Source organism: Sinohyriopsis cumingii, chromosome 15 (genome assembly GCF_028554795.1).
Source record: "Sinohyriopsis cumingii isolate HCF-2022 chromosome 15, ASM2855479v2, whole genome shotgun sequence".
NCBI classification, from domain to species: Eukaryota; Metazoa; Mollusca; class Bivalvia; order Unionida; family Unionidae; genus Sinohyriopsis; species Sinohyriopsis cumingii.
Genome location: NC_142975.1, coordinates 138268999 through 138283387, shown reverse-complemented (window position 1 = coordinate 138283387; position 14389 = coordinate 138268999).

Sequence of the window (14389 nt, the reverse complement as noted above, 5' to 3'; positions counted from 1 at the left end):
ACAAAAAAATGGAAAAAGTCTTAGCTAGCATTTACTACGATCCCTCCCATCCTGCAGGTTACGCAGGAGTTCAAAAATTGTATCGTGCTGCCAAAACGCGACTGAAAAGTCTCCGTTTACCTCAAGTGCAACGATGGTTACAAGAACAAGCTACCTACACTTTACACAAACCCATTCGACGCAAGTTTGCCAGAAGTCGCACCCGAGTGGAAGGCATCGATCATCAATGGCAAGCCGATTTAGCCGATGTCTCTCATTTGGCCAGCTACAATCGTGGCTACAAATATTTGTTTTGTGTCATCGACGTCTTTTCCAAATTTGCCTGGGTCGTGCCCTTGACTTCCAAATCGAGCAGCGAGTTAGTGCGAGCCCTGCAACGGGTGTTGAAACAAAGCGGTCGTCACCCTCTTCGATGGCAAACGGACAAAGGCACCGAATTTCTGAACCAAGCTTTCCAAAAAGAATTAAAGAAACGTGACATTCATTTTTTTACCACCGAGAATCCCGAAACCAAAGCCAGCATCGTGGAACGTTTTCAACGCACTTTGAAAGAACGTATGTGGAAATATTTTACGCATCACCACACTCTGAAGTACATCGACATCTTACCGCACCTGGTGCAAGCGTACAACCAATCTTACCATCGAAGCATCGGACGTGCCCCGCAAGACGTGACTCCCGACAACGAAGTGCTGGTGTTCGAGCGCCTGTTCGGTACGTCCCCAACAAGGGCTGTCCCCAAGAAAAGTGGAGAGTTGACCGTAGGAGATTGGGTGCGCATTGGCAAAACCAAACGCACTTTCGACAAAGGTTACTTACCTAACTGGACGACCGAATTGTTTCGCGTCACTGGACGAGTGCATGGCCGTCATCCTGCCGTCTATAAATTGGAAGACATGAACGGAGAAGTACTCAAAGGAACGTTTTATTTGCCCGAGTTACAACGTGTCACCAAAAAAGAAGACGACGTGTACGACATCGAAAGCATTCTCGAACGCAGAACCCGTAAAGTGGGCAAACGACGTGTCAAAGAAGTCAAAGTACGTTGGAAAGGATATCCACCCAGTTTCGATTCTTGGATCGACGCTTCGCAAGTCATCGACTATAAAAAGAAGAAGTGACCATCATGCCCTTTCACACATCAGACGCAGCTACGTCGACCAGTCCTTCTTCCCCTAGTTCTTCTGTGCAAGATTTACAAAAACAACCCTTGTGGGTGTGGTGTGGAGAACGTGTGCCTAAAACGCAAATCGTCTTTTTCTGCCAAATCTTCGTGGTGTATTGTGTCATCGGGGCAGCCATCGCCAATTTGAGTTTGCAACAAGGAGACAAACAATTGTGGACCATTTTATTGAGCAGTTGCATCGGTTACCTGCTTCCTAATCCCTCCCTGAAATTCTCCTCGAACGGGAACGTTGTGTCCAGTGCCAGTGTCAGTCACCACTCCAATAACAACCACAACCAGAACCCCATTTTGGGCGGAGACACGCCTCTGACGTCCACTAACCCCTCGGACAGCCACAGAACTCTAGAATTATGAGTCACCAAAACCAATTTTACTTAACCTTACCCAGTGACAGTTCCATGGAGGTGTTTCCCAACAACACGTTGTGCTGTTACACGGCCAAATTACCTCAAGCCATCCCCTTAGATCACGAAGCCCATTGGGAAGTGGCTTTAGTGGAAATGATTCACCCAACCCAAGTCCACAATATCACTGCCCAGCAAAATTGGTTTAAGGTGGAAGTTCATGACAAACAATTGCAAGATGAGTTGGATAAGATTGGCACATATACCAATAAAACCTCTGATGACAGAACTAAAACAACCACCTACAACTTGTTCATTCTCCCAGGCTATTATTTCAGTGGTCATCATTTGGTCAGCGCCATAGCCTCCAGGTTTAATGGCGTGTTCCATAAAGCTTTGAGTAATGTCCAAAAAAGTGTCACCCTGGAATACCACAAAATAGCTCGTCGCTTTCTGATGAAATTTTCTGAGGGGTCCAAAAAATTCATGTCTTTCTTATTTTGTCCTGAATTGTTTGACATATTGGGCGGTGACGTGGAGCTGAGGAAGACAGGAGAACAAAAAAAAAGCCCCGAATTACCAGTCATTCATGACAACGACTCTTTTGCCAGGTATTTTCGTTTCCCGGTAGAACTGAACCAAGGACTGAATTTGATCTTCGTGTACTCCGATGTGGTGGAGTACAACGTGGTGGGACACACCTCCGTACCGTTACTACGTGTCATTCCTTTCAAAGTGGATTCTGCCACAAACGCTGACGAGGAAGGTGGAAACACTTATCACGTTCACCGCGAATTTGTCCATCCTCACTATTTGCCGGTCAGCAAGTCGTATTTGGACACGGTCAACATTACTATAAAAGGAGATTTGGGACAAAATATTCCATTCACCAAAGGAAAAGTCACGGTGAAACTCCATTTTCGAAAACGGTTCTCTCACGACTCGTAAGCAAGTCATGTATCCAGTGTACCAAGGGGTGGCTCGACAGCGAGGACACGGTTTAGGAGACATGTTAAAATCGGCCTTTCGTTCGGTGGCCCCAGTGTTGAAACCGATGGTGACACGAGGATTGCACGCCTTGAAAGATGCGGCACTGACGCAAGGCAAAGAATTTCTCCAAAATGTCATCATCGACAAACAAAACCCTAAAGAAGCCTTCATGAGGGCAGGCAAAAATGTCTTGCTGCAAACGGGAAAAGACATTTTGGGCCGACGAGACACACCTATAAATGCCCTGCACGCTACCGAATCAGGCATTCAGCAAGGACAAGGCAGAAAGAGACGACGAAGAAGAAAACACCCTTTCACCAGACTTCAAGCGAGAAAGGCCAAGAAAAGAAGAACCGTTCGAGACTTAGACGTTTTCGATTATTGAGACACAGAACAAAAAATGATGCACCGAGAGTCTTGCGCTTGTTCCAAGACGGAACTGGATCTGTTTGCCATGCCCCCCACCATGATGACCATGCAAGAATCTCAGTGGGTGGAATTTCATCCCGTCTCCTCATTGACCGATTCCGCTCCCATCGAGTTTGAAATCAAAGGACAGCCCGAAGATTACATCGATCTGAATAGCAGTTACTTGTACCTGAAAGTCAAAATTCTAGATAAGACTGGAGGTCCTATAGACACTGAAGTAGTAGCTCCCGTCAACAATTTCATGCATTCCTTGTTCAGTGGAGTGGACTTGTACTTGAATAACAAACTGGTCAGTAGCAGCATGGATACTTACCCTTATCGTGCCTACCTGGAAAATCTCTTGACGTACGGAATAGATGCCAAGAACACTCATCTCAATTCCTGTGTAGTATGGGAAGCTGACGAAGCAGGCGAGTTTGAAACATTCGAAACTGATCCATCAGCCAAAAAAAACAATGCGGGATTTATAGAACGAAGAGACAGAATCAAAGATGGACAGAGTTTAGAACTGATGGACCGTTTGCATTTGGACATGTGGTTGCAAGAGAAATATTTGCTAAACGGAGTGAATGTTCGCCTGAGACTGAATCGGAGCAGTACCGCTTTCCATTTATTGGGTAATGCTGACGAGTACAAAACCAAAATCCTAGAAGCCAGACTCTACGTACGCCGTGTGGAAGTGTTACCTAAAGTGGGAAACGACATCAGTCAGACGTTGAGCAGAACGACCGCCAAATATCCCATACGACGCGTGGAAGTGAAAACCTTCACCATTCCCAAGGGACAGCGATCCATGATCGAAGATCATCTGTTTCAAGGACAGTTACCCAAACGTTTGATCGTTGGTATGGTCGAGAATACAGCCTTCAACGGAGCTGCCGATAAAAATCCTTTCAACTTTGAACACTTTGACGTGTCTAAGATCGAAGTCAGTCGCGATGGCAAGACCTTGTGTACCCGACCTTTTGAACCTGACTTTAAAGAGAAGAATTACTTGAGATCGTACTTGTCCTTGTACGAAGCCACCGGTCAGTTAGGAACCAACACCAGTCACGGTATTACGTACGAAGATTATGCAGGAGGCTATGCTTTGTGGGCGTTTGATTTCACTCCAGACCAAGGCAGCGACGAGGGACATTTCCACCCTATAAAATCCGGCCAGATTCGTGTGGAACTTCAGTTTGCAAATCCTCTGCCAGAGACAGTGAACGTCATCCTGTATGCAGAATTCGATAATACCATAGAAATCAACAGTTTGAGAGAAGTCATTCTAGATTATTAGAAGCCATGGAAGACTGTTATCCCTCTTTACAAAGTGAAGAAACTTTGGAGATGAAATGTGAGGAGACCGTGGAAGGAGAATCCCAAGACGAAGAAATTGTCATGATGAAGTCGAGATGGCCAGAACAAGAAGCCCATTTAGTCTCCTGTTTTGCCAAACACTTGGTCGACAAAATGACGGAATTGATCAAGAAAAATTGCTATGGATGTCAAAACGATCATCCCAGTCAAATTCAACACGATAAATGCCTGATGTTAAGTCAAGAAGAAAAATTGGACGAGTATCTGGACGAAGCTTGGAGTCTCATCTCGAACAAAGACGTGTTGCACCAGTGGTATAAAGACTTGCGTGAACATTCTTGTCCACCATTAACCACTCAAGAGATCCATCGTATCGAAGCTCTCCTGAATCAGAGTGAGGAAACAGAACGAATAACCGTTTATTCCTCAGACATTTTCAAGCAAAAAGTCAGGATCGAATTGACAACGTATTATTACCTGTGAAGAAGAAAAAAACAAACACAAAACAATGGATACCTGGGAACTTTATTACCTTTTGAACCACAGTTCGTATACGTCTTCTTGGAATCCCGTCGTCTGTGCTAAAGATGAACTCCCTCATCGCAAACCTAAAGACCATCAAGCTTACGTGATCAACACGGACGACAGTCATCTCCCAGGAACCCACTGGGTAGCCGTCTACTTTCCTCAAGAAGGATGTGTGGAATATTTCGATTCGTATGGATTGCCCCCTTTGGAAGACGATATCATCGACTTTATGAGAAGAAATGCTCAAACCACCCGATTCAATAATGTGAAATTACAAGGCACAGATTCCTTGGTGTGTGGACAGTACTGTGTGTATTTTCTGCATCATCGGAGCCTGGGCTATTCCTTAGAACATTTAGTGACTCATTTCGATCCTCGTTCTTCTGCTAGAAATGATGTGAAAGTAGATCGATGGTTTTGTGACCATTATGTTTATCTTTTGTCTCAAGCTAGGAAACGTAGTGTCCATCAATGGCCTAATGATTTCCAACAGTGGAAATCACAATTTCATTCACAACGTTGTCAGCCCTGTTTAAAGTAGATTGTGAATTGAGAAAAAAATGTTTGTGATTTGAAAAAATTGTTTGATGTTATAGTGTTGGATTATTGTTAAAAATGTTAGAGTTGTTGTTTAGTGTTAAGTGATTTTTGAATAAAAAATGTTGTGTTTTGAAAAAATGCTTTTGTCTTTTGTTTAGCTATAAGAATGTTGAATTGATGCTCTTTCATTTCTTACTATCCCTCTCATGACAATCACTGAACGTTGCGAATCGAAAACCGTGTGGGGGATGTTTTCCTTCACGTCCGCGCTTTCACTTTAAGAACCGGGTTGTTTCCAGTCTAACCATCCATTGTCGACTCATCCTCCTACGAAGATGTGCTCCAAACTAGCTAAGCTCAACGAAGCCTACGTGAATCTGCATAGGGTCAGACACAGTCTGATACCGAAACCAGAAGAAATAGAGAATGTGAGAATGTTAAAAATCACTGAAGACCTGATAGAAGAGCTCTTCAGAGAAGAAATGAACAAGGAGAAAGAAGAATGGACAGAGAAGTACAGACTTCAGAGACAGCAGCAACAGCAGCAACAACAACAGCAGCAGCAGCAACAACCTGAAGCTGACAGAGGCTTTGTCGATTGTCGTATCGACACCAAAGAATTCTTCTTCTCTTTCCGAAGAAGCAGACCTATTGCCAGAAAGTCTATCCTCAGAGGACATCGCATTCTTAGAAACTAAAAAAGAATGCCATAGCAAAAAAAAAACAAAAAAAACAGCCCTTTTCAGGGCTATCCAATACTCTAGAAAAGAAATAACTATTAATTTGCCAATGTGTAGGTAGAGTAGTGTGAAAATAAACATTAACTCTTTTTTTAAAAAACTGTAAGGGTATGTGTTAGTGTATAGGATTGTGAGTTTGTGTGTTTGTAAGTGATAAAGTAGGATGGTGTGGATAGTAGATTAAAATTATGTCTTTTTTGGTGTTTGAGGTGTATATTTGGGGTTAGATTGGATTGCTTTGCTTATGTGGATAGTCTATTGAAGTGATTTATAAAAAATTTTAAAATAGTAATGGGTAGCATAAAAAAGTGAGTGAGTGTTTCTTTTAGGTCCGCGCGTTGTTGTTGTTTTTTTGGTCATGATCTAGGTAAGATGAATTTTATGTTTTTAGGGGGATGTTTTCCTTCACGTTCGCGCTTTCAGTATAAATTGAAACTCGTTCGGCAGTCCAGCTACCCTTGTTGATTGATCAACACAGCCAGAAGAATGACTAGCAGAATAGTGAAACTGTTAGAACTCCAGATGCACCTGGAATATGCCAGGCGGATAGTAAACGAACTACACTGGTCAACAGTGAAATCATTACTGACTTGAAAAGGCCCTAATCTGTAGTATTTTGGTGTGCCGAACACGAATATAACCGTGAAAAATTTGTATTGGCTCTCGTTTTGAAGATATTCATATACCTCATTTTCTATGTTTCACTGTGTAAATTTCTCCAGTAGGACTGCAGCAACATCCGGAATAATGATGTAACATTGCATAATACCATCATGCTCACATCATCCACAGTTGATTGCATCATTTTCTGATGCAATGCAATACTAATGCCATGCGGCTGCTGAAGTAAGTTGACGTCAGCAGTGTACTATACATGTGTAGGCCTATTATACTAATGCCAGGCGGCTGCTGAAGCTGACGTAAGCAGTGTACTATATAAAGCCCAATCAGATAGGTTCAGCATTTAAAATATTTTAGACGTTGTGCGAGACAGTTCAAGCTACTGTTACATAAAACTTATTATTTTATCCATTTACGTACAATAAAGAACAGTAATGCCTCGAAAGTGTGTTAATACCGCGGACAATTTTTGCTATATTTGTGGGGAAGTGACATTTGCCAACCAGAAGAAAAGTATCAATTCTCAAGTGAAGAAGGCATATCATCTTTACTTCGGATGCAAGGTTGGTGACCAAGACAAGCCTTGGGCTCCGCATATATGCTGTGCTACATGTACAACACAGCTTTCACAGTGGTTGAATTGCAAAAGGTCATCAATGCCGTTTGCAGTCCCAATGGTGTGGAGAGAGCCAAGCAACCACCTAAATGACTGTTACTTCTGCTTGGTTCCTCCTCTTTCCGGCGGAATAACGAAGCGAAAGAAGTCGAGAATAGTCTACCCAAACATTCCGTCTGCATTGAGACCAGTTCCACATGGTGAGGGACTTCCTATTCCAGAACCTCCAGCAGAATATTCTCTTGATTCATCTGACGAAGACAAAGGTGAGTCGACCTGTTCTTCTCCTGGTCCATCAGCATGCAGTGATCCAGATTTTCACTGTGGTGCATCATCAACCCCACACAGAATAACACAGGAAGAACTAAATGACCTGATTCGTGATTTGGACTTATCAAAGAACAAGGCAGAATTGCTAAGATCAAGACTCCAACAATGGAATCTTCTAGAAGAAGATGTCACAATTACTGCATATCGAAAGCGCCACCAGCAATTGGAGCCTTTCTTCAGAAAGGAAAGTAATCTGATATTCTGTTCCGATATTGAGGGCCTCATGAATGCTTTAAAAATCACTCATGACCCACAAGAATGGAAACTATTTGTGGACTCTTCGAAACTGAGTCTCAAGGCTGTGCTTTTGCACAATGGAAACATTCTTCCATCTATTCCAGTAGCGTATGCTGTCCACATGAAAGAGACATACGATAACTTAAGGCAGCTACTGAATTCCATTGAGTATAACAAGTACAGCTGGCACCTCTGTGGTGATTTGAAGGTAGTTGCCCTTTTAATGGGACTGCAGCAAGGATATACAAAATACATGTGTTTCTTATGCGAGTGGGATAGCCGAGCAAGGGAAATGCACTACATGAGGAAGGAATGGACTCACAGGCAGAATGTAGCCATTGGAGAGAAGAATATCCAACACCCAGCTCTGGTTGAGGCTCAGAAAATCTTGCTACCACCCCTTCACATCAAACTAGGTTTGATGAAGAACTTCGTGAAAGCCATTGACCGGACTTTGCCAGCATTCCGATACCTGCATGAAAAATTCCCTCGACTCAGCGAAGCAAAGATTAAAGAGGGAGTTTTTGTGGGTCCTCAGATTCGAGAGCTTTTTCAAAGATGACCGGTTCAACAACTTGCTGGAAGGTGACGCGAAACAAGCATGGAATGCTTTTCGCCTAGTTTCTACAAACTTCCTCGGAAATGTTAGGGCAGAAAACTATAAGGAACTAGTAGAAGACATGTTGATGAAGTATAAGAAACTTGGCTGCAATATGTCTCTAAAGATTCACTTCCTTCATTCCCATTTGGATTTCTTTCCTAGCAACTGTGGTATTGCTAGTGATGAACACGGCGAACGTTTTCATCAAGATATCGCAACAATGGAACAAAGATACCAGGGAAAATGGTCCACTACAATGCTGGCTGACTACTGCTGGACACTCCTCAGAGATGCTCCCGAACAGCTGTACAAGAGACAGGCGAAGAAATCTAAGATGTAGTCAATGACTTGATTTTTTATAGGTAGGCTATTACAGTTGACCTTTTACTACTGGAATGCATTTCATTATGTAAACATTAATTTCTTGCAGATTACAAAAAAACTAGAGCCAATTTTGCAATTTGACTGTCATATTCGTGTTCAGCACATAAAAATTGATAAGAATTGACTAATTTTATTTCAGTAACATGACTTTTGTAAAAATTTGTTGTCCAGTGCTATCAGCGGAGGCTATAGTAGAAGAAGCAAGAATAAAGAAGGAAGAAGAGGAGAGAAGACAGAGGGAAGAGGAGGAAAAGAAAAGAGAAGAGATGATGTCGTTTAATATTCCTGAAACAGAGGATTGGGGTGCTGAAGCGAATCATCCTCCCTCTGCGCTCCCTAGAAGAAAGGTGAAAGAAGACTGGGGAAGAAGATGCGTGTGCGGCGCCAGGCCAGGAAGGTGCAACCATTAGATAGGTGCATCTGGAGTTTAAAAAAAACAGCCCTTTTCAGGGCTACCCAATACTCTAGAAAAGAAATAACGATCGATTTGCCAATGTGTGTAGGTAGAGTAGTGTGTATATAAACACTAACTCTTTTTAAGATAGTGTGAGGGTATGAGTTTGTGTGTTTGTGTTTGTAAGAGCTCAGGTATGTTTGTGGGAATAGTAGATTATGGGTTTCTTAGCAAATGTGGAGAGTATAGTTAGGGTTATATTATATGAAATGAGAAAGTAGGGGGATGTTTTCCTTCACGTACGCGCGATGTTGGGTCATGATCTAGGTAAGATCCATTTTATGTTTTTAGGGGATGTTTTCCTTCACGTTCGCGCTTTGAGTATAAGAACCCACAGTATTCGTCGTTCAAACCATTCTGCACAGAATAAAAAAGAAGATGGCTTCGAACCACCTTGACAAAATGGAAAAATTGCAAAACGTCCTCGACAATTTAGGAATGATGGAGCAAATGTTGGTTAACCTAAACGAGGATCACTATTCATATAGTCCCCATCGAGTGAAGATGGAGATAAACAATTTACGAAAAATGAAGGTAATCATCAGTGATCTGTTGAAAGAAATAAAGGAGGAGAAGGAGGATGAAGAGGAAAAGATAAGAATAAGAACATGGAACGAAAAAATTGAAAAAGAAGAGGAAAATGAGAAGAGGAAGAAAGAAGAAGAGGAGGAAGAGAAGAAAGAAGAGAAGGAGAAAAAAAAGAAGAGAAAGAGTGTTGGAGATAAAATAAGAAGTTGGTGGAGGAAAAGAAGAAATTAGAAGCAGAAGAAGAAGAAAACCCAAAGGCCCTTTTCAGGGCCAGCCATATTTCTCGAAAAGAGATAGTCTTTTGAATTGCCTACCCCTTTTTTAAATTTAAATTTAAATTTAAATTTAAAAAAAAACTTTTAAAAAAAAAAAAATCCCATGTTAAATTTCCCTTGTACGTATAGTATCCCACGATTTATTCCCATGTTAAATTCCCTTTGTCCGTAAAGTGTCCCACGATTTATTCCCATGTTAATTCCCCTTGTCCGTAAAGTGTCCCACGATTTTTCTCCATGTTAAATTTCCATTGTCCGTAAAGTGTCCCAAGGGTGTTTTTAATGCTAATTCCCATTGTCCGTAAAGTGTCCCCCTTCACTACTGAAAGATTCATGCAATAAAGTGTTCTTTTAACTATTAGTGAAATACACATGTAACAAAAAATTACATCAGATGAAATCTTATGAACGACTCAATGTAGGAAAAAGTACAGTATTTCTATACACATGAAAGTGCATCTGCTATTAACTTGTTTTCCTACTAAGGTGCCTAATGTCGATATTATATTCCTGCAACAACATATTCCACCTTAATAATCTCAGAGTTTTGTTTTTCATCTTGCCAGTGAAAGTGAGGGGGTTGTGATCAGTTAACACAATAATCGGAAAATGAACTGAACTAATATAGACTTCAAAGTGTTGCAATGCCAATATCAAAGCCAAACATTCCTTCTTTCGATCGTGGAATAATTTCTCTGATGCTTATTTAATTTCTTAAAAAATAGCACGTTGGATGTTCTTCACCATTTTTGTCGTCTTGAATTAATACTACACAAACTCCAACATCATTTGAATCAATAGACATTTTAAATGGCTGACTGAAATTTGGAGCTCAAAAAACTGGTGCACTCTTAAGTATGGCCTTTAACTTATAAAATGCTTTCTGACATTTTTCAGATCACTGGAACTTGGTGTTCATCAACAATTTTGTCAGGGGTTCAGCAATTATGGAAAATTTCGAACATAATTTCCAATAGTATCCAGCCATATCCAAAAATCGCATCAGTTGCTTTTTGCTGGTAGACACAGGGAATTCAGAGATAGCATTGACCATAGCATCCATAGGTTTAACTTGTCCATGTCCCGCGATATGTCCTAGAAATGTAACACAAGCACAGCAAGACTCACTTTTAGATAAATTAATTGTAAAATTTGCATCAGTGAGTCTGTCAAAGAATTTCCGAATTGTCTTTAATTATTTTATTCTAAATTTAAATTCCCTTTCTTCCTTTTCTCTCTGCATTTGAATCAGCTTATCTACTTTTTCTTTGTGCAATTTCATTTGCGTTTGTTTCTGTCTCTCTCTTTCTCCAGTTACGTTTGTTTTCTTTCTGTAACTGTATTTGTTTATTTCTCTCTGTCTCTCCTTTTTCCAATTGTAATTCCATTTGTTTCTTTCTTTCCTCTTCCTGCAAATGCATTTACCTCTCTCTATCGTCTTTAATTGCATTCATCTTTCTTGAAGCTCAAGCTTTCTTAAGTGTATTTCATTCTTTTATTTTAATTTCAATTCGACCACTTGTAAGTTTGAGTCAGATTATGACGTACTAACCAAATCCAAAAACTTTTATCTACAAAAAAATATTTTCCGTAAAATCCAACTCTTAATTGTTGAAGTGACTGCGATGATCTGTATAATGTTGATGTGCCAACAGTTTTTTGTTGAAACACAGTAATAAAATTCCAGGTTTGAATTCACTATAAATCCCAGTGAATGTGTCTGTCAAAAATATTATTTTTATAAGCACTGTGTATTTCCAAAGAAAACAATCACTAAATTAAATAATTTAAAGAAATAAATTACAAATTGATTCTGCTATATTAAGCACGATTACATATTTTCTCCAATATCTCTAAAACAAAAGCATTACTTAATGGAAAAAAACCTTCTAGAAAGTTGTTATGCTCACCAAAAACAAACGTTCAAATTATTAGTGGTCTGTTACAAAAATCATAATATATAACCAGGACAATGTCATGTACATCAGGTAAATCGATCGTTGGGGAATCTCAATAAAAACCTAGACACAGATCCAAATAAACAGATTTACTTCTATGATAATGATCCTGAAAATAAACCCATACACAACGAAATTTTTAGCCATGTATAATTTGTTAATAGAATAAATTAAAAAATAAAAAAATCAACAATTCTGGTGAAGTAGAAAATAAACTTGATTTTGTACATGGTTATCTCCAACATACAATATTACATTTTAATATCATATAATGAAACACGAAAATAGCAAACAATGCTTATTAAATATACATAACAACACATACATGCACACGTTGTTTTTTTTTATATGTGAAGTGTTTTAGCAGTTTTACATTTATTTCTGGCTAACTAACATTGTCATTTAAAAATGGTTTTCTTATTGGTTTATTATGAGTTACGTATTCGTTGCTCCAATCTGTAAAAACTTTGTTAGCAATATAGGAAAATATTATTTTTTTAAAAATAGTGTTTATTTTTTAATATTGGTTACTGGCTCATAATACATATCCATACATCATGCCGTACAAAAAGATGTAATAGTGCATAACAAATGAACATCGTATCTACTGGAAGTGATATAAAGATATACATGAAATTAATCTTTATTGCATTTTTAGAACTGGGTGAGATACAAGTATATATTACACAGTAATCACCCTAACGAACCGAAGGGAACCCTAAAATCTGCATGGTACAAGTTTTCTGATATTGATCAAGAGTCTTATGTAGCAGAGGTTGATGATAAAACGGTTTCTCTAATCTTTAATGCTTTTATAGTAAACATTGCTAAATTAGTCATCAGAATTTTACTAGTATCACTTTGTATAAACGACCTAAATTTGTCTAAAATTTAATTTTTTATCCAAAGGTGGGTAAATAAATTCTTCGTATTTCTCCATTTAGCGAACAAACATTGATACAATAGAATTCATTTTCGATGTTAACGTTACAAATTTGACATAATCTTTCCTCATAGTAAATACTTTCATACCTTTTCGTGTTACCTCTGATTGGCAAGGTCCCCACTCTAAACATAGTGATTATATAACAAACATCGCTATCTCCCAACAATTCTAGATATCTTTGACAAGTAAATTCTACTCCCAATGACCTGTAGAAACGCGTTTTTTTTTTCCAACGAATTAATATCAATCTGCAGCTTTTGCCTAAATGTATATTCACATCTCTGGCTGAACAATCTAAGAAATGTATTTTCATCATTTACGCCCTGAGTACACCAAACATGGTCGAATCCAAATGTAAAAAGCTTTTAAAAATGTTAGCTCGGCAATCACAATTTTCGCCCTTCTTAACTGTAAATTATAGCATTGTTTAGGATATCTGTCTTCTGGCATTTTTAGAATTCTTAACCAATATTTCAAAATACGTTTATATCTTATACACTGCATACTAATTCTTCCTAATTCGTTATGCATTTGGAGTAGACTTAGATGTACCAAGAATATATTTACAAAATGACAAATGTGCCTTTTCAATATCATTGGCATCGTAAAACCCCCCAGACCCCAGCCTCATAATTAGGGCTGAAAGCAATGTTTGCGTCAAACAGATGAGGAAATCCAGTTACGGGTAATCTGAAAAACTTTGCTTCAATATATGCACAGCCTTCAGCGCCTGCAAGGATGTAGTTTTCTGGCACATACACCAAGAGGGTATTGAAGAAAATATGCATTCTAAAACCTTACATTATTATTCAATCTTTATATCTGTATGGACATAGTACCACTTTTTGTAGTTTCTGAAATACCCACTTCTGCAAAATACAGCTACTCTTGTTTTTATTTCCATGTTCACTTTTAATTTCCACTTTATGCAATATGTATGCAGCCTGTTGAGCATATTTTGCAACTGATGAGCAGTGTCAGCAAAGACAATTAAATCATCTGCATACAGCAGTAAAAATAGTTCTAAGGAATCTACAGACACTTTCCTGCTTCCCTCAGCTTAAGATGGTTTCAAATCTTCAAAAATAATTTTAAAAAAGTAAAGGCGATAAAACATAACCATGTCGTACGCTCAGAGGGCAAGTAAAAACATCGGTAATACGATTGTTGGACTTAACACTTGCTTCTACATCATTATAAATTGCCTTAATGATTCTTAATGATTCTGGATACAGGCCACATAGATGAGATGTTCCAGAAAGATCCTCGGCGTCACTTTCAAAGACCATGTCACCAATGAAGAAGTACGGCAAATGATCAGAAAAACAAATGGGCCTAACGAAGATCTGGTCACAGTGAAAAAAACGTAAACTGGAGTGG